At 36.2% G+C, this 21,552-nt stretch overlaps 1 pseudogene; it reads right to left on the bottom strand.

The window, feature by feature from the left end:
* Positions 1-16,551, bottom strand: part of LOC131047157 (65-kDa microtubule-associated protein 6-like) — a 157,121-nt pseudogene extending 140,570 nt beyond the window's left edge.
* Between the last annotated feature and the right edge of the window lie 5,001 nt (positions 16,552-21,552).

Below are 21,552 nucleotides of genomic sequence, written 5' to 3'. Positions count from 1 at the left end.
TTTTTGGTGAACCCAATATGAACTAACCCCTTGAACCATGTTTTTGAGTGCTTTTGAGCTAATTTGCAGGTGAAAAACTCAAGAAACAGGGTGACTCAGAGCTTTCTAGACCCTTCTACGCCTATGTTGAGGCATTTTGCGCTTGTGTCAAGGCATTCTGCGCCTGTGTTGATGAGATTTGCACCTATGTTGATGGGATTTTCACCTGTGTCAAGGCATTCTGCACCTGTGTCAAGGCATTCTACGCCTATGTTGAGACATTTTGCACCTGTGTAAGGCCAGAAACAAAGGTGAAACCAGTGTTTTTACTTGCAAATTACTTTGTTTTCATTCTGTTCTTATATTCTGGTTTTTCTTTGGTACTGATTATCTATGCAGCATCTTGGCGTTACGTGTGACGAAGACTAAAAATACAACTACTAACAAATCTTATGTAGGACGCAGTCAAAGACTTTCACTAAAACATTGTGCTTGCATTTTTTAAAGTAGTTGCACATTTAATTTCTTAAAGGTTAATGAACACCATGCATGCTTTTTCTATTTTTAATTTGATTGCATGTTTTAACCCTTAAAATTGGGCCTACCTCCCGATTTGCCTGGTACTTCGCACAGGCATTGGTGAGAGGGAATGACCCTAAGTGGTGATGGGCTAAAGCCAAGCTCTTCCAAACCACTCTAAATAACTGTGGATGCAATGAAAGTTGTATACAATGGGTGCTACAATGGTATTGCGATGATTTATTCACCGGATCAATACCCACCCGAACGGATGCCCTTACTAGAATCTCTTATTTTTAGATGCCAAAATCCTTCTACCTATTGGCTCAGGCATTGTGATACATGCATGCCGAAGACATCTCTCATTACTCCTTAGTTAGAGATAACAAGTTCTTGGGAAGTGATGCCCCTTGAACTCGAAGCTTGGTATGCCCGAGAAGTGAGTGCACTGTAAGGGGGAGCCAATGCTACCAAGCGTCTAGCTATCCAGCTAAGTGTTGCATTTTATGGTTAGAGGATTCAACAGATATTGTCCTTGCCAGCCATAGGATTTGTTGTGAATGTGCTTGATTGTCTTGAGTCAAAGTCAAACAAACATTTTGTCTTCCATGATTGTCAAAAGTTAAATCAAAAACAAACTTTTAAAAGTGCTCATAATCAACTTGGATTTTCAAAATCAACAACCTTCAACTCAAAACACAATTCAAACAAAGGTCTAAATTTGTCCAAGTATTCATCCAACATTTGAGCATGGCTTGTCAAAACATTGGATATCCTTGTTTCAAAATTCATGTCACTTTAGGCTAGGTTTTGCATAGTCCAACTTAGGTCCTAGGGCATATTGTCATCTCCTTTCATTTTAGTCCTTTTCATTGCAAGTGTCCTCATTTTGCACTTAGTTTCAAAATCATTTCCCTAAGTTTGCATTTCATTGTCATATCTAAGCTAGATTTCCATTTAGGTGACATTTGTGCATTATCCTTGTCATGCTAAAATTAGGTCTTGCCTAGGTTGCATTTTGCATATTCCAAGTCATTGGTCTTCACATATCCTTATCATTGTATTGTCATCTTGTCTTGGCTTCATCTTGTCATATCATATCCTTAGATCATGTTCATGTCCTAAGTCATTGTCATAATCATTGCCTTCTTGCATTTAGTCTCAAAAATTTGGTTTGTCAAACTTGAAAAATCAAAACTTTGGATGATACCCTATGTTGTTGTTAGGGAGTCTTGACCTTGTCCAAAATTTGTCCTTTCATTAATATCATTTTTGTCAAACCTAGCTTAGTATCCAAGCATATAGGTGAGACATTGTCAATTTTTCCTATTGTCCTTTGGTCCTTTGTCCTTTAAGGTCTTGACTTCATTTCAATTTCCCAAGGTTGTGTCTTTAGATTTGCATTTCAAAAGTTTGTCCCCAAAAATTCAAAAAACAACAAGAAACATTAAGTTGCATTGTCATCCTTTTAGGTTGCATTTGTTAATCCCATTAGTTGCATTGCACAGTGACATGTTTGTTGAAATGAGGTCTCAACCTTCTTACGAAGCCATGTCATCACAATTGAGAAATCAATCATGTCAATCCAATCTCTACATGTCTCAGAACTTGGATCAAACTTATCATGATGATGTAAATGTCCAAATACAAAAACTAGAGGAGAAACTAGCTCAAGAAAAGGAGATTTTGGAACAAAAAGTGAAAAACATTGAGAAGAATAGATCCCAAATGTCCAAAACATTTTAAAAATTTCAAGGTCCAAACCCAAACTTTGAGCCAATTGATATAAAATCTCTTATTGAATGATCAGACATACTAGCTCTCATCTCTCAAATAGAGATGATGAAACAATTTCAAAAAACAAGCACAAATTTCAATCAAGTCCCAAATCAAAATTCATTTGGTCAAATTTCATTCAATCAAATCTCGAATCAACAACATATCCAACAGACACAACCAATGGTCCAACATATATAGCCAACACAACCAATGGTCCAATTTCAACAATATGTCCAACCAACTATACATTGTCCACAAATAGTTCAACCAATGGTGGAATATCAACAAGTTCAATCAACATATCAATGTCAAAAACCACAATCACAAATTCAAAAACAAAACTTGCAACATGCACCAAGCCAAATTTTGAACATGTCAAACCAATTTGATCAACATCTAGTTCGAAATCAAAATATGACATCAGACCAGAACCAACTCCTTTCCAAACAAGTTCAAATTCTAGATACAACTATGTCAAAACCTCGAAAGAAAGGTGGCTTTATTGCAAGGATCTTAAGGAAATTACCAAGTGAGTTCTTTGAGGAAGATCAAGATAATACACTTATGTCTAGCAATGCCTCATCCCCCCACAAACAAATTGATTCTCCAGTGGCATCTATCCCTACACCTTTAGAAGTTTCCCAAGAACCTTCCATATTCTCCTCATCAAACAATACACCCAAGGATGAAATTATCTAAGGGCTATCCATAATTGATTGCCAAGATAATCCAATTCATGATGCATGTCCTTGTCATGTTTCAGAAATACTAGACCCAATGCAACCATGCACTTTATTGCCATTACCTATTTTAGAGGACCCCATTTGAAGTCCCTCTTCCTCATGTTCAAGCATTGATTCCTTGCCAGAATCCATCACAAATGTTCAAAGTGCATTTCCTTCATGCCAAAACATTGATCCCTTGTCAGAATCCCCCATGCATATCCAAAGTCCAACCCCATGTCAAGAGGATAATTTAGAGCATGAAGAAACGTGTCTTAAATAAGATCAAGATCCCGAAACCTTATCATCCCATCCAATTGTTGACTAGGACCCCATGTTCCCAGACACTCACGATGATTCCCCTATTCTTGTCCATCCTATCCAAAGTCCTATTGACACTCCAATTCCTGAGCAAGATCAAGATATCCCAGTCCATCCAATCCCAAACGATCCCCTTCCATTTCTTGAAAAAAACTTCCTTTCAAATCCTATTGACACTCCATTCCCTGAGCAAGATCAAGATATCCCTTCCATCCTTTCCAATGATCCCATTGAAAGTCAAGAGAAAAGTAACTTTAAAGAGGATTCCAATGATCTTCCTCCTTGTCAAGATCAAATTATTCCTTTAAATCCTCCACAAGATCCTTTTGTTCCTCCATCTCCTTGTTTTAATACTTCATATACACTCCAAGATCCCATTTCTTTTGATGATCCCATTATTTCTCCCATTCCATCTCTTGAAGAGCCTATCATTGAACCATGTCCACTACACAATCCTAGTCCCCCTCATGATCCTAATCCCCCTCATGATTCTAATGTGTCAGTGCAAGATGTTCATGAACCCTTGACATGCACAATGGGTTCTTCCTCTTTGGTCCAATCTGATCCACTTCATGATCTCATTATTTCTCTCATATCATATCCACCTCATAATGGACTTGCATCTTCCTCTAATAGCACAAAGTATCCTACATGTCAAAATATTCATAAAGGCAAAGGGGTAGACATTCATGAGAAAGAACTCCTCCATATCAAAGAAGATCTTAAGGGTCATGTCTACACAACTCACTCTCAAGACGTTGGTATCCCTCCATCAAAATCAAAACATACACCTTCCCCATCATACCTTCCATTCATCTTAGGTCCTTATATCCCTTCTTCCTCTATCAAGGTCAGAAAAGGCACACATCCTTGAGTAAATTTCATCCATCCAAAAGAACTCTATTGCATTCATATCCATCCGTGCATTCATTTCCCCCTCCAAGCAATTTGGATGCCAAGTATAAACGTCATAAGTCTAGCAATCTACATGTATTCAAGGATCAACATGTCCAATATAATCAACATGTCAAAACAAAGAACAATATGATCTATAAAGAAAAAGAGGTATCCAAAAGGCCACAAAGGCCCACTGAGAAAAATAAAGAGAAGTCAAAATATATATGGGTTCCTAAATCCCTTATGTTGGCAATGCACTCCAAGGAACCACAAAAGTATGAAAAATTAAAAACCATGTGGATCCCTAAGCAGCTCCTTGAAGCACAAAATCCTAAAGAAACATCCAACTTGACATCCAAATTTGCTATTCCTCCATCCAACCCTCTCAAATTTGTTCCTCCATCACCTTCTTCATCCATTTTGGGCCCTTATATCCCAAAATCCCAAGCTATTCCTCCATCCAAATCTCACAATCTGAGGTCCATTTTTCCTCCATCAATCTGCCACCCATCAAGGTGTGTTCCAATGTTGATCTTGCCTTCATTTCCATCCAGTGAAGCCCAATTATTCCAATACCTTATCCATTATCCAATGCATATTTTCCATCCTTCGATCCCTTTGATCCCATCCTTTGCATAAAGCCTTGCCTTAATTTCATCTCTTTTTCCATGTCCTTATCCTACCAACATCTTTAAGCATACTTTTAAAGGTCCTGGTCCATTTTTTTCAAGACTAATATCCAAACAATAATATGCTTGAGTCCTTCTTCCATCCCCTATCATGTGTCCATTTTCTATTGAAAATGTCAAAATACAAAACACAGAAAGTGAGAAAAAAAAGAAAAAGAAAAAAAAAATTAAAGCAAAAATAATTCGTCCGCTGGTGAAAACCTGGCAAACAGGCACCTTGGGAAAGTACCGTGATGAAAACCTGGCAAACAGGCATCATGCGTAATCTATGAACTTCTTGCATACCATACTTGGGGAAAGGTTTTATCCTTTCATATCCTTTTGTCCTTCATTGTTCCATTATCCTATCGAACCCCTATCATTACCCTTCATATCCTATTGTCCCTCATGCACATATCCCCTTTTCCACATTTGATCTTGACAAGGCTGAGGATATTCATGAGCATCATGTATCTTGTTTGAAGCTTTTAGTCTATCATAGCTTTTGGTCTTTATCCATTTGCTTATTATAACCTTTCATCCATATTCCCTAGCTTATTGCAACTTTCTGCCACTATCCCTTAGCCTATCCTAACCTTCAGTCCATGTCCCTTATCCATTCTTGGTCTTGCTTATCCTATCCATATCTTATCACTATCCATACACTCTTTTTTTCATTCCTTGATTTTGATCTGACATAAGGACGCAAAATTTAAGCATGGTTTCAAAAACCTCTTGACATGTCCCTCATGCCATGTCACTGCTTTACATTGTCATATCCAATCTCTTGTCCCATCACACAATAGCCCTTGAAAATTGCATCCGTATTGTCTCCATAATAAAAGGCCTTTGTCTTCCCTCTATCCACCATCATTGCAGCAAGCCTATTTATTCACCTGTCATATTCCTTGCCTTGCTAGACACTGGGGGTAAAATCATAAAAATTGAAAAATGTCCTGAAATAATCCCTCAAAATCAAATAATGTCTTAAAAAAATCTCTAAAAATCATATAATGTCCTAAAAAAATCTCTAAAAATCAAATAATGTCCTAAAAAAAAATCCCTAAAAATCAAATAATGTCCTGAAAAAAATCCCTAAAAAATCAAATAATGTCCAGAAAAAATCCCTAAAAAGTCAAATAAAGTCCTGAAAAATGAAAAAAATAAATTTCAAAACATCAAAATCCAAAAAAAATTTCTTTGGCATTTTGCATTTTGTCAATAAATGGTCCCCCTTATGCATAAACAGATCACTGAGCATACATCCAACAACAATCAATCAAACATTGTGCTTTAATGAAATCATGCATTAACAGATGAACTTTTCAATCAAACCAGACATTCACATTGATCAAAATTGTCATGTCAATCAATCAACATCAATATCATTTGTCCTTGTCACTATTATCATGGGTCTTATATAGGGTGTGGTCTACTCGAAACCAGATTGTGTCCTGTCTTAGACGGGGTACTGCATTCCCTAAAACCAGACAGCATGAGCATTCTTGTTTTCCACCTTTGACAATGACGATCAGAGTGTTTGTTTGACTGGGTTCAATTTGTACATCTTATCTTTTTACTAATTTATCTTTGGCTTCGATCATGTTCCTATGTTGCTCAATGATGTCACTGAGTGATTTAGAGTGACCGGGATGGTTCATGGTCCCTTTCCTTTTTTGCTATTTGTGGAATGTTTGTCACAAACTAGGGCAACTATATCATTGGGTGTCTGTGATAAGTACATTCACTTTGTGAATGCCATACATACCTCGACCATTGATGTATGCACCCTAGGATGCTTCACTCATTCCTTGTGTGTGATGTGTCTGTCTTTTGCCAAAGCGGTTGCATTCCAGCTCTCACCTTCAATGCCATGATGCTCTGCATCCTCTTCGCTACAATAAATAAAGGTTCTCACCTACTTATGTGCATTTGTAAAAGTAAGTTTTCCTTCATCTCTAACTGTCCTCTATCTAGTTTCTTCTTACTAACATTTCTTCCATCAATCTTGGCAGTCCATTTGATCTATTCGAACCTATCATCTTCTGTCATTCTTATCGATCACTTGGCCTCTTTTCTGGATTTTTTCGGCCAATTCCTCTAGGGGGCATGCATATGTCATTGTCATTGTCTGGGGCATTTTCATTATTGTTCTTTGAAACAACGCTTAGAATGACATTGTCTCAAAGAGGGGCAAAATGTAGACGTCTAAAAATGGTCAACGCTTGTGGAGTCATACTTTAACATTTGCGCATTGCCTTATTTTAGGGTTCTTGCATTGCATTAACATTTCTTCTATGTTGTGCACTTGGTCTTTATCATTTGTGAGCATCGAGTCCTTCTTCTGCATTCCTCATTTTTCTCTCTTTTGAATTAGGTCTTGTCGATAGCAATCTTCAATCATGATTTTGGTCGATCTTATCCTATCGCATCATGGTGCATGCTCATTTATCATCATTTTGGACATCATCAATCCTAATCGATGATAGAATTAGGGTTTTGTCCTCTTTTCAATCTTTCAATCATCTTTTAGTAATCATTTGTGATTATCAACTTGTCAATCTCATCATTTTGTGATCGATTCATCATCGATCCTTGTCCTTGTCAATCTTGTCATTTTTGTGATCGATTCATCATCGATCCTTGTCCTTGTCAATCTCATCATTTTGCGGTCAATTCATCATCGATCCTTGTCCTTGTCAATCTTGTCATTTTGTGATCAATTTGTCATCGATCCTTATTCTTTTCAATCATCTCAATGTGGATCAATTAGTCATTGTTCCTCGTCAATTGGTGCCTATGAATTTGATCTCCTTGTCAATCTTGGTCAACTTGTCATTGATTTTCGTCAACCAGTCTCAATCATTTATCAACATTGGTCCTTTGTCAATCAGAATCATGATCGAACCTACACTAATTGCTTGTTGTCTTGACCTAATTCCTTGTCCTCTTATTTCTAGGGTTTTATGATTTGTTCATTTAATCATTTTCTTCTTCTTTTTGGGTTAAATAAATCTATTTATTTAGTCCTAGGTCTCTTTCATGAATTAATTAATGGATGAAAACATATTAATTAATTCACCTAATTTCTATTTCATATTTTTCTTCAATTTTTCCAATTTACTAATTTCTCTTAATTCCTAATTTCTATTTCTCCTATTTTCTTCAATTTTTCTAATTTTTCCCCTAATTTTCTCCTATGTTTATTCTTCCATTTGTTGCAATCATGGAGGCCATTTTCTCTCTTCCCTTTTGTCATGGGAATGGCATTTTAATCTTGTCATAATTTGTCATAATTGTTGTCAATCAATCAATCTTACATAGAAAATGTCAATTTTGTCATAATTTGTCATATTTGTCATCCTTGATTTGAAATTTCCTTTCAAATATCTTCATGCTAATCTTGTCCTTTCTCCAATTTGTCTATAAATTGGATGAGTTTCTTCAATCAAAAGAGATCAATCAATCACACTTCTAGTATCCTTATGCTACCATTTTTCTAGTTATCATGCTTTCATACTATGCTTTTGCACTTGTAGGTGAGATCCACAAACAAAGTAATTTGAAGGAGAAAGAAGAACAATGGAGGAACAATGAAGGAGATACAGGCTTTGGTTTTCTTTTTATTGTAGTATTTCATCTTCATGCCTTTATTTATTGTAATTAGGATTTCTTATCATTGCAATCTAGTTTTTGTGCTTGAGCTAGTTTAATATTGCTTTGATGTTTTTCCATTTTCGTGATCTACACCAACTACAAGTTGTTGGAATCCAAGAACACTGAGAGGGGGGTGAATCAGTATTCTAGTCAATTAGAATACTTTTAGGCTTATTAACAAATCCACTTATTAACCAGTATGCATAAAAGAAAGTAACAACAAGTAATATTAATGCAACCATATGATTCAACACCATAACATAGATATTTATACATGGAAAACCGGAAAGAGGAAAAATCATGGTGGGATTGGAGACCCACAATATCTATCCACTGGCCAATTGAATAAATATTACAAGAGAGGCTTGCATATGTAGGAAAGCATACTTCCTAGAGCACACTGCTCATTAAAAAATGAGCCTCACTTACTATAGAGCCAAAGTACTGGATTACAAACAAAAACTGAACTCAGAATGAGCATCTTCTATCCTAGATAAGTTCCATTTTAAGCATTTTTTATACCAGTTATACTGTAACCTTCGTTACCAGTAGCTTAGATTGCTTCCCAAACCTCTAGACAACTAATCAAGATCGATTATAGATCTTTACATTCGCATTCTATCAATCAATATCTCCCTCACATACCATCACATAACCTATCGCATCTCTTATATATCATATCCACAAAATGACCTAACTCGAACTAACTTATATACCCATTTACACTAATAAACCCAAATGTCTTATGTTGGCTTACAACCATATTATAAATTATAAGATACATGTTAGCTCAAACAAAATATAAACATGAAATAATATGATTGCTATGGCTTCCAAGATTGTTGAATCAATCTCCTATGTCAACCTTACAATATAGGTTCAAAGATTGTTGGTTACATGCCTATTGGTTCACTAAATGCTAGTGAAGTGAATGTTGGTTACCTTGATTGCCTGATCTCCCATGAAGTGTGTTGCCAGCAATGACAATACCTATAACCTAGATGAGTGTCAATTGCCAACAATCTCCCCCTTTGGCATTGATGGCAACACTCATGTGAAAAATGGATCGTTGAAGTGTTGTACTAGTTCTTGTCCAAAAATAGATCTCCCAAAATTGATCTCACAAGACTACTCCCCCTGAGCTATACATTACAGTTGGCAATTTGGAGGAATTTATTATGTGTTGCATTGATGTTTTGTCATTGATGGCAACACTGGTAGTTTTGGTTGTTTACTGATTTCTGGTTGGTTTCGGTAGAGTGGCTAGATTATGATATTGATCCGATATCCTCTGATATGCTTTGGTTTGTCGAATTGATTTGGATCTATCATTCATTCTATTTAGATGCATATCATGATCAGTTGGTTTGGGATTTTATGACTCAGATACTATCATTTGTTCTAGTAAGCCTTTTGGTCACTAGTAAGGGTTTTGCAGATAGAGTTTTGTTGAAGATCTTTTGGTGCATGTGATAAGTGTTGTTAGTGTGGCTTCTAGATGGCTTTCAGGATGTTGTTGGTTATCTTGTTCATGTTCTTGTTAATCGATGGTGTTGGATTTGGGTCCGGACCTAATGCTATCCTATTCTGCTAGGTTATGGACCATCTTACGTAACATGTTGATGGTTGATCCCGATGCGTTATCGGATGGATTCATTGATTGGATTATGTTGTTTTGTTCTTACACTCACTTGGTTGATCATTGGATTGTGCATTTATGTTATGAATTCATTGTATTATCTTTTAGATGGCCAACCTAATTATTTAGGTCCTAGGTTGGTATATATGTGATGTAAGATCTCTTTGTAGATCATGGGATTATGGTTATGGGATAGTTATGTGCTTACCTATGTGAATAATGTTGTAATCATATACAAGATTTTTGGTCAATCATAGGTGATCGAATTGCATTGGTAAGAGAGGTGTAAGACCTCTAGTACTGAGCTTAACGAGAATTGTACTTAGGCATAGGAAATGTAATCTTTGCAGTTCACTCTTCTTTTTGGATTGTCATCTGGATTTATTTTTTAGTTGGTGAGGCTCCTTTTGTGATGAGAAGTGCACTCTAGGCTGTTAGCCTTCCTACATGTGAAGGATCCTCATTTTGTAATCACATACTTACTACAGAAGTATTATCTAATTATGGGTAGGCTTCCCACCATGGTTTTTCCCTTTACCAGGTTTTCCACATACAAAGCTTGGTGTCATGTGTTCAGGATGGATGGTAATTGTTCTATGATTTATGTTTATGCTTAGTTGCTATATCAGTTATTCCGGTATTGGGTTTATGTGTTCCAGTAAAAAGCATTTGAATGCTTAAAGTTCTATAATCAATTGATAATTGATTCACCCCCCCACTCAGTTGTCCTCTAGTTATTTGAGTTGTCTAACAATTGGTATTAGAGCTTGGTCCTCTCTATAGAAGCCTAACCGCTTGAGGAAGCTCCTATGGTATCTAACAATTCAAGTTCATCAAATACATCTACAGTTGTTTTCCAGAGAGAAATTCCTAGGCTTGGTGGAACAAATTATAGGGTATGGAAGATTTGGATGGACTCATCTAAGATATCTTAGAAATGAAATTTGGGAGATCACTGAGAAAGGAGTAACACCTTTTAATCTGGCATCTGGCAATCCTCCTCTGGCAGGCTTGGATAAGGAGCTTGAGAATGATTGTAGAGCTAGAGAATCCCTTTTGTGTGCACTTTCTGATCAGCAAATAATGGGACTAGCTGATAAATCAACTACAAAGGCTATATCGGACAAATTGGAGACTCTAAATGAAGGTGACCCTACAATTAAAATTGCTAAACTCGATGGTTAACATGTGAGGTAGAGAACCTAAAGATGGAAGAAGATGAAAGGCTTACTTCTTTTATGGAGAGAGTTAATGAGATTGTTATGGGAATTCAATGTTGTGGTGGATCTTTGAGCGAAGATGAAATAGTTTCTATAGTATTGAGAGATTTGCCACCAGCTTATAAGATGAAGGCTAGTGCAATTAATGAGCTAAGAACTATGGTAAACACCTCAGTTAATAGGGATACCTTAGTTAGGAAGTTATCTTCTTTTGAACTTGAGGAATTTGGACCTTCTAGAGCTATAATATCTCAACCTGCTTTTCAAGCATCTACATCATCTATCTGCAAGAGTGATTGGAAAGTTGTATATGTGAAGGAACTAGAGGATATGAAGAAAGAAGATGAAAATTTTGAGCAAATTGAAGCCTTATTTGCTAGAAGAGTACCTAAAGGACCGACGGGAAGTGAGTATGAAGGAAAATCACCTTTTAAATGCTTTGCATGTAAAAAGATAGGTCATTTTGCATCTAGATGTCCTGAAAGGAATTCAAGATCTAAAGAGCTAGAAGATCTTTTAGGCCTAACCATGATTATCAGAACAAGCATAAGAATAGGAGGAACAAAGACAAATCATGCCACTTTGTTGATGAGGAAGGTGTAACTAATTCTGATGATGAACCGACACAAGATTTTGCTAGTGGATCCAACAATGGAAAGGAATGGGTATTTTTGGCTATTAAGGAAGATGATATGGTACCTGAAAAGAAGGCCCTTGCTGCTAAAATTGAAGAAAAGGATGAATGGGTGATTGATAGTGGATGTTCACATCATATGACTAGAGATAAAAGGAAGTTCTTATCTTTGCAAGAATTTGATGGTGGTCTAGTTAGATTTGGAGATGACAAAGCATGCATGATCAACGGAAGAGGAACAATATCATTGGATGGTAAGCATACAATTGATAATGTTTATTATGTTGAAGGTTTAAGGAATGATCTTTTGAGTGTAGGACAGTTGGTGGATAAGGGATTTCAATTATAGTTCAAGGATGGAAAATGCAAGATTATCAACAGATCTGGATTAGAGATTGCAACCGATACATAGACTAAACGTAATATCTTTAATTTAAACTCCAGTAAGAAGACATGTTTGATTGCACAAATTGATGAGAGTTGGATATGGCATAAGAGTTTGTGTCATGTGAATTTTGATTGCATTGTGAAGATCAGTTCTACTAAGGTAGTTAGAGATATACCTAAGATTGTAAAGCCCTATAATCTGGTATGTAAGGAATGTCAAATGGAAAAACAAGTCAGAACTTCTTTTAAGAGTATATAAGAAAAATCTAATGATGTTATTGATCTTATTCATATTGATTTGTGTGGTCCTACTAGAATCAAAAGTTTTCAGGGTGATAGATATTTCGTGCTAATCAATGATAACTATTTAAGAATGATGTTGGTTACTTTTATAAGGGAGAAGTCTGAAGCATTTGAAAAGTTTAAAATATTTAAAGCTAAAGTTGAGACATAGACAAGATTGAATATTAAATGTTTAAGGTCAAATTAGGGTGGAGAATTCACATCCGATGAATTTAATAGCTATTATGAGAAGAATGAGATAAGGAGACAGTTGTCTGCACCCTGAACACCTCAGCAGAATAGAGTTGTGGAAAGGAAGAACAAAACTACCTTGGATGCATCTAGAACTATGATGATGGAAGATAATCTACCTCATGTCTACTAGAGAGAAGATGTAAGCATGGTGATATACACATTCAACAGAGTTCATATCAAAGGAGATACTGGTAAGACACCTTATGAGTTATGGTTTGGTAATACACCAATAGTTAAGTATTTTAGAATCTTTGGTAGTAAATGCTATATCAATTGAGATGATTCCATTGGAATGTTTGATCCTAGATGTGTTGAAGGAATATTTCTTGGTTATTCTAATGAAAGAAAAGCATATAGATGTTACAACAAAAGATTGTAGAGAATTGTGGAGAGCACAAATGTCAAGATGGATGAGCAGAACAGAAGTCAAATCAAAACTTATGAGAGAGATCGGATAGTGGAAATGATCATAACTAAACCAATACCACCTACACTAGAATAGAATGTTAAACCAGTTACTCCAACAGTATCAGAAAATTCAACAGTAACTAAAGATCAAGGCAGAGGAACACAAAATCAAAAGACTCCTAGGTATGTGAGGTTGAATCATTTAGAAGATTAGATCATTAGAGACAAACACAAAGGAGTGATGACAAGAAGAAGGTTGGCAGCTGATTAGGTATGTTTAATCTCTCAAGTTGAGTCAACATCAGTAATTGAAGCTTGTAAAGATGAATGTTGGATGAAAGCTATGGAAGAAGAATTAGATCAGATAGAAAAGAATAACAAATGGTCTTTAGTTCCCCGACCTAAAAATAAGAATGTTATTGGAACTAAATGGGTTTATAGGAATAAATTGAATGAAGATGGACAAGTTGTGAGGAATAAAGCTAGATTGGTTTGTAAAGGATATTCTTAGAAGGAAGGAATTGATTATGATGAAACCTTTGCACCGGTACTCTTCTTTCTGGATTTTAGTCTGGATTTATTTTGTAGTCAGTGAAGCTCCTTTTGTGATGAGAAGTGCGCTCTAGACTATTGGGCTTTCTGCATGTGCAGGCCCCTCAATTTTTAATCACCTACTTACTGCAAAAGTATTAGCTAACTGTGGGTAGGCTTCCCCTTGTGGTTTTTCCCTTTATCGGGTTTTCCACATACAAATCTTGATGTCATGTGTTTTGGATGGATGGTAACTGCTATTTGATTTATGTGTATGATTAATTGCTATATCAGTTATTCCAATATTTGGTTTATGCTTTCCAATATTGGGTTTATGTGTTTCAGTAATAAGGATTTGAATGCTTAAAGTTATGTAATCCATTGACAACTGATTCACCCACCCTCTCAGTTATCCTCTAGTTATTTGATTTGTCTAAAAATTACTTCTTATGTCCCTTGACATTTTTCACATCCACCTTTCCTACTTTGACATTAATGCCAAAGACCAGGGCAAAAAAAAAAAGAAATGAAATTCTATACAAAGCAAAATTTTGAATACCAGATCTAAATGTACTTGAAAATATCTAGATAAGCACCCTTCAAAAATGCCAAATAAGTATCCTGGGTGGATTTAAAAGTTCCCAAAATTGATACAAACCCATTCAGAATGTAAGCATGCAATTCTTCATTTGTTAGGGTTGCCGGTGTGGGCATATTCATCTGGTCCATACATTCCCACTTATGAAGTAACAAAGTATTAAGTCGGGGACTTACCAAACCTCTCAATTCTTTGGCCCACTGGATTAAATTGTCCTTTTCTTTTTCTTCTTACTAAAACCTATCTTCACTTTAGATTCCTTCTGCTTTGCAGTACCATAATTTTTCTCCTTCTCATCAACTAGGGCATCTATAAGCATCTTGGCATAGAGATCCAAGATCTGTGCATCAACCTCATAGCCCATTTCAGTAACCCAGATAGTTCTAGGTTGGACTACCTCCATTAAAGTTTCATCATTCTTAACCATGAAGAATATGTTAATAGAGTACTTTTCAACTATATTCTTGTTGGCATTTTGATGATGTTTTGATTGTCATTGATGGACACACACTTTTTTGATGTATGAGTTATGCTCAACTAGTAATTGTTCCAACTAGTATTATGTATTATAGTCTTTAGACTATTGGTGTTTTGCAAAAGATGTTTACCAGTCACAAATTAACAGAAGACCTCAAGCGGTATGGAGAACCCAAGCGGTATGAAGACCTCAAGCGGTTTGAGGATCTCAAGAGGTATGAAGGAACAAAGTGGTAATTAACATTTTCCAGTCTTCATTTTTTACAACCAGTAATCGGTATATTGTATGAACCGGTATTACTCTGTGATGAGTTACCAACCAGTATTTCTGTGATGAGTTATCATCCAGTGACACTTTGGTGGTGATTTTGTGTCATGTTACCAAATGTGTCTAGATGCACTGAACCTAGGAACTTGTAGTTTAATCCTATTGGACTGACATGAAATCAATTTCCTTTATAAGGACATCATGTCTAGGGTTTGTAAAAAATGAGAGATGTATAATGTATGAGAAGGTTATGTGTGATCTTTGCAGAGAAGATTAGGTCTATGTGAAGAGTTAGAGTGTGGAGATATTGAAGACTGAAGTAACGCTGAAATGCATTAACAATGAGCTATCAAGGATCTAACCAAGCATACTGTGTTAGTATCTAGATCACTCGCTTGTTGATTACTCACATCTTCAACAAGTCTAAATTCCTTAACCAGGTAGGCCCAACAAAGCCTTTGTAAATCCTCTAACAAGGTGGTTCACAACTGTGGATCTGAAATCCTTTAGCAAGGTAGTCTTTAACAGGACTTATCTCCTAACAGAGATCTAGATTCCTAACAGGATTTGTTCTGGTGAAGAACATTGTATGACCTTAATTGACCTGACCTTAACCAGTCTGGTTTCTATTCTGCAGATAGTTATTTGTGAGTTTTTGCTCACTATGGTTTTTCCCATTTGGGTTTCCATGTCAAAATATCTTGTGTTATGGTGATTGTGCTTTTGTGGGTGAATTCTTTATTTTCTAGTTGGTTTTCATTTATCTTAACTGATTTATTAGTGAATTTGTTATACTGGTTATCTACTAAACTATTTAAGAGTTTGAGTTTAGTATTTTTTGGTATACTAATTCACCCCCCACCTCTTAGTATTCATCAATTATTAGGTATCCTTTCCCTCTTCTTCATTGCTTTCTCAAATTATTTGAAATAACCCCACATAATGGAGTCTCTTTCCTATCCCATATTCCTCAAGACATCCTTAATTTGTTTTCCTACTAGTATATCGAAGGCCCATTGCCTCTTATGGGATCCTGATATCTTATTCAAAAAGAAAAGCATTAAATAGATAATGAGATTCCCATACCGCAATGTACCTTTCACTTTTCCCTTAATCTTTCCCAAATTTGAAATCAATTCATTGCACATCCATTGACATAGATCATATTTCACAATTTCCTTTACCATCTTGTGTGCATAGTAGATATAGGAACTAGAAATAGAGTTCAACTGGTCGGATTGAGTTACCTTGTATCCGATTACCATGCTTGGAAATTGAACATCTTTTTCCCTAATGGTGTTAATCGACATCGACCGGTTGCAAGGGTGGCATTTGTTATCTTGTTCACTTTATTGTTCAGAATCTTCCTCCTACCTGGTGTCTTTCCAACCTAGGGTAAACTGGTGATAGCATGAATCATCTCCTTGGTGATTTTGTAGGGTTAGTCAAGCCACATGAACTCACCATGGACTTGTCTCAGCACATACTAAATCATCTCATCTTCAAACTCTGGCATCTCCAGAATATTGGTGAAACCCTGATCCTTCAAAATTTTAAATTCCAGTTTGATCAATCCATCCTTGTTCAACAAAGTGGACAAGTACATTGATTTAATCTCTGATGATCCTAGATCTTCCAAAGTATAGGGAATATATGATGTTACATTTTCCTCATAAAGAAATTCATCCACAACCCTAGAAAATGCGTCAATTGAGTCATCAAGCTTTGCAATTTGAGGGCATTGCTTGAATTCTGGACGTGGACGATCCTTAATGTCTACCACAACAGGGGTAGCCACATCTGCTGGAGCAGGAGAAGATCCAGAAGCTATCTCGATTTCAGAAAAGTAGCACAAAAAATAGAGAAAACACCTCTCAACCTAAGTTGGTGAAAGCCTTTGAAAGTCCGCTCAGAAGATACTAAAAATCACTAGAAAATTCTCTTAATCACCTTGATCACCTTAAACTTGCTCTGCTTCACTCTGAGTATTGTGTGATCATAAATGAAGAAACGTATCCTTTTTATCTTGCAAAACCCTTATTTCTTATTGATAGTAATGCATGCCGACATATCATACCAAATTCAAAATCCATCATGTCATTGTCAGTTATTGTCCAAACTGACTTCACCAAGATCTGAAACAAGCTTTTAGACCTCTACTAGGGGGAATGCAGAATATGTCATTTATTTGCCTCCCCCTTGATGTGTTTCCTACTGGTGCAAGAATATTTTTCTCTGTCGGTTAAGTAACCGGTGAATTTGCCTCTATCAGTTGATCATTAGATTTCCTAACCCACTATTTAGCATGACCTTGCTAGATCTCATCAACCTTTTTCTTTCCCTTCTCATTGGATGTGTCATTCCCTTCTGGTATACTCTTGCTTCTAGAATATTTAGCAATGTGTCCTATTTTGTTGCATGCATAGCAAGTAACATTGTTTTTCTGAATTCCCTTGTTGAGTCCTTGGCCATTCATTGACCTACATTGATTAGCCATATGTCCAAACTTTCCACATGCATGACATCTCACATTCATTCTACAATATTTTGTCCTATGACCATACTTCTTAGAATTTGAATATTGAACGAGAACTACATTATGATTCTAATTTTCTCTATTCCTGCATTGACTTTCTCTATGACCAAATTTATTACAAACCAGGCATCTACCACTAAATTTGTGTGCATTGGGTTGCCTTACCGGTGATTTTAGATTCTAGTCATCTGGTAGATTCCCCTAATTTGTAGTACCAGAGCTTTCTCCATGCTTAAATCCAAGACCTCTAGTGTCTCCAATGTCTCTTTGATCCTTCAATAATTCATCAAGCCTTGTAGAACTAACCCTGAACTTTTCTTTGTATTCATTTGCAGCATCTAGACCACTTCTTAAGACTATCACCATTCTTTCTAGCTCTTGCTCATTTTTTTGTGATTGCACCAACTTAGTTCTCAACACATCATTCTCATGTGCCAGCCTAATGCATTCCTTAGATCTATCTTTCAAAGATACAGCAATATTTTCTTCATTCTCCTTCCGGTCTTCAATCTCCTTGGACATCCTCATGGTCATGGCTTGCATTTTATTCTTCATGATATTATTCTCCTGACTTAGCTTCTGACATAATTCCTTAAGGGTATTCTTCTCTTCATCGTCCAAATTTTGTAAAAGTTCCTTCCTTTTATCCTAAGAAGATGATAACCTCTCCTACAGGGTAATGATGAATTCCTTTGCAAAATTCAACTCATCTTGCAACTTCAAGTTCTTCAACCTTTCAACATCATAGTATTCAAGTGCTACTCCAAGTTCCTTCTATAGACTCATCTCCATGGATTCCAGATACAGGATCTTCCTCAATCTATTAGACTTATCTTGAGGCACCAAGCTTTGATACCAATTGTTGGAATCCAAGAACACTAAGAGGGGGGCTGAATCAGTGTTCTGCCACTTAGAATATTTTTAGCCTTATTAACAAATCCACTTATTAACTAGTGTGCATAAAAGAAAATAATAGCAAGTAATATTAATGCAACCACATGAATCAACACCATAACAGATAGATTTATATGTGGAAAACCTCAAAGAGGAAAAACCATGGTGGGATTAGAGACCCACAATATCTATCCATTGGCCAATTGAATAAATATTACAAGAGGGGCTTGCACATGCATGAAGACACACTGCTCATCACAAAAGGAGCCTCACTGACTATAGATCCAAAGTACTAGATTATAAAGAAAAATTGAACTCAGAATGAACATCTACTATGCTCGATGAGTTCTAGTTTAAGCATTGTCTATACCGATTATACTGTAACCTCCCTTATTGGTAGCTTATATCGCTTCCCAAACTTCTAGACAACTAATCAAGACTGATTATAAATCTTTATATTTGCATTCTATCGATCAAGATCTTGCTCACATACCATCACATAACCTATCGCATCTCTTATTTGTCATATTCACAAAAATAACCTAACCCAGACTGCTTTATATAAGCATTTACATGAATAAACCCAAATTCCTTATGTCATCTTACAACCATAGTATAAATGATAGGACACATGTCAGCTCAAACAAAATAGAAACATGAAACAATATGACCATTGCCACTTCCACGATTGCCAGATCAATCTCCTATGTTGGCCTTAGAATACCAGTTCCAAGATTGTCGATTACATGCCTAACGGTTCCCTGAATGCCAATGAAGTGAATGTCCATTACCTTAATTGTTTGATCTCCCATTAAGTGTGTTTCCAGTAATGACAACACCTATAACCTGGATGAAAATCAATTTCCAACACAAGAAACTATCCTTCCATAGATATCAATATGCCAACAATGTTGAATCTTGATATATTGTCAATCCATCAACTATAAAATCTACCATTTCATCTTCTTCCTTTATGTCTTGTTCTTAGAGTTAATTTTCCTCATATGTGGAACATCTTGTCCTTGCACTAGTTCTTTTCAAAGTTTTTGGGGAAAAAGATGTGATCAGTTTGTTACTCCCCCTAAGATCTTGCATCTCCTTAAGCTTTAGGGGATATCACTTGTGAATTAAATGCACAATGCCTTCCCATGACCATATCATCTTGTTTTCTTCTCCAAACTTTCCTGATCTTCTTTTGTCTCTCATATGCTCTGCTTCTTCCATATTGACCATAGTTGTTATATCTTGCATGACTGTTGGAAGTGAAAGTGGAAGTGTTGCCATATGACTAAAATGTTCTACTTCTACATGCATGACTCATATGACCGACTTTGTTACAATTGTAACAAATAATATTTACATTTCTTGAAGCAACAAATGGACCCTTCCTAGGAAATCTATGCATCAATTTACAACTTGAACTTTTATGTTCATATGCATGACATCTATGACAACCCACATTCCTATTTCTAGAGAAAGCACCTTGATTACTCCTAGACTAATTTCTACACTCACTTCCTCTATGACTATAACCATTACATGAATGGCAATGACTAGGGAAAGGAGACTTGTAACTTACAAATTTATTCTACCATGTTTGTGGAGATCTTGCAAGTCAGTTTGCTCCACTCCTCCTATGTTGATGGTTAATCTTGGACTATTTATTTGTTAAACTAATTTTGTCTGTTTCTTTTTGTCTTCAAACTTATCTAGTCTTATGAGTAACAACATAGTTTGGTCTTCTTCCAGTAGGAGGTCTCCTTGACTCTCTTCTTGATACTTTATCTCTATTGTAGCCATCTCCATTCAGTTTGCCTTTTCCTTTTAGATCAACATTATCCTTCTTTATTTTAGCAATCTTCATCTTCACGTATTCAACTGAATTAGTCAGATCTATTTTCTTTCTAGGAGCATTCTTGACTGTGAAGGTTTGTCTACTAACATGATCACTTGAAGAGACAAAATTTATATCTTTCTTTGAGGTCTCTCCACTGGTTACTATTCTGCAGATAGTTACTTGTGAGTTTCATCTCATCGTGGTTTTTCCCATTTGGGTTTCCACGTCAAAACCTCCTATGTTATGGTGATTTTGCTCTTGTGGGTAAATGTCTCATTTGTTGTTTGGTTTGTATTTGTTTTAACCAGTTTGTTAGTAAATCTGTTTTACCGGTTGATTGCTAGAACAAAAACTTGAATCAGCAAAACTGGTAAAGAATACCACTGGACTTAGTTTTTCTGGTTATGAGGAAGGTGAGACCTCTGAAACAAAAGATGGAGCATCAAAGAAGCAACTGGCACCAAAGGATAAAGGTAAGAAAAAGCTGAAACCTATTTGCTTTAATTGTCTCAAGGAAGGTCGTACTGCTAATGTATGTAGGAAAAAGGTTTACAATAATTTTTCCTACTTTCTAAACAATAAGCCTAGATCCAATAGATTCAATGGTAACTATTATGCATGCAACAAGTTTGGGCATAGAGAATTTGAATGCAAGTCTGTTATACACAACATTGGAAGGTATCCTCAAAGGAGTCAAGGAGTTTTTCCTGAAGCCTCAGTGAACTAGAGTCCAAACCAGTATAGTGCCTATGACCATTAGTCAGGTGGTGGTGGCTATCAAGCGGCAATCGGTTGGAAAGCAACCTGTTTGATCTGTCATGGTAGTGGTCACACTACTGCAACATGTAGAAGGAAGAATGGAAACATGAACAATGGACCATGGAGAGCACCTGGAATGGTGTGCTATCATTGCAATAAACTAGGTTACATAGCTAGAGTCTGCAGGATGAGAAAGAACATATCGGATGATCTACCAGTCACTTTGAAAGGAAAGATTAATGTTGAAACTATTCAAGTGGATATGAAGAAAACATGGAAGAAGAA

This window comes from Cryptomeria japonica, chromosome 11 (assembly GCF_030272615.1).
Source record: "Cryptomeria japonica chromosome 11, Sugi_1.0, whole genome shotgun sequence".
Lineage (NCBI taxonomy): Eukaryota > Viridiplantae > Streptophyta > Pinopsida > Cupressales > Cupressaceae > Cryptomeria > Cryptomeria japonica.
The sequence above is the reverse complement of the archived record's forward strand: the minus strand, read 5'-3'. Positions and strand labels throughout refer to the sequence as shown.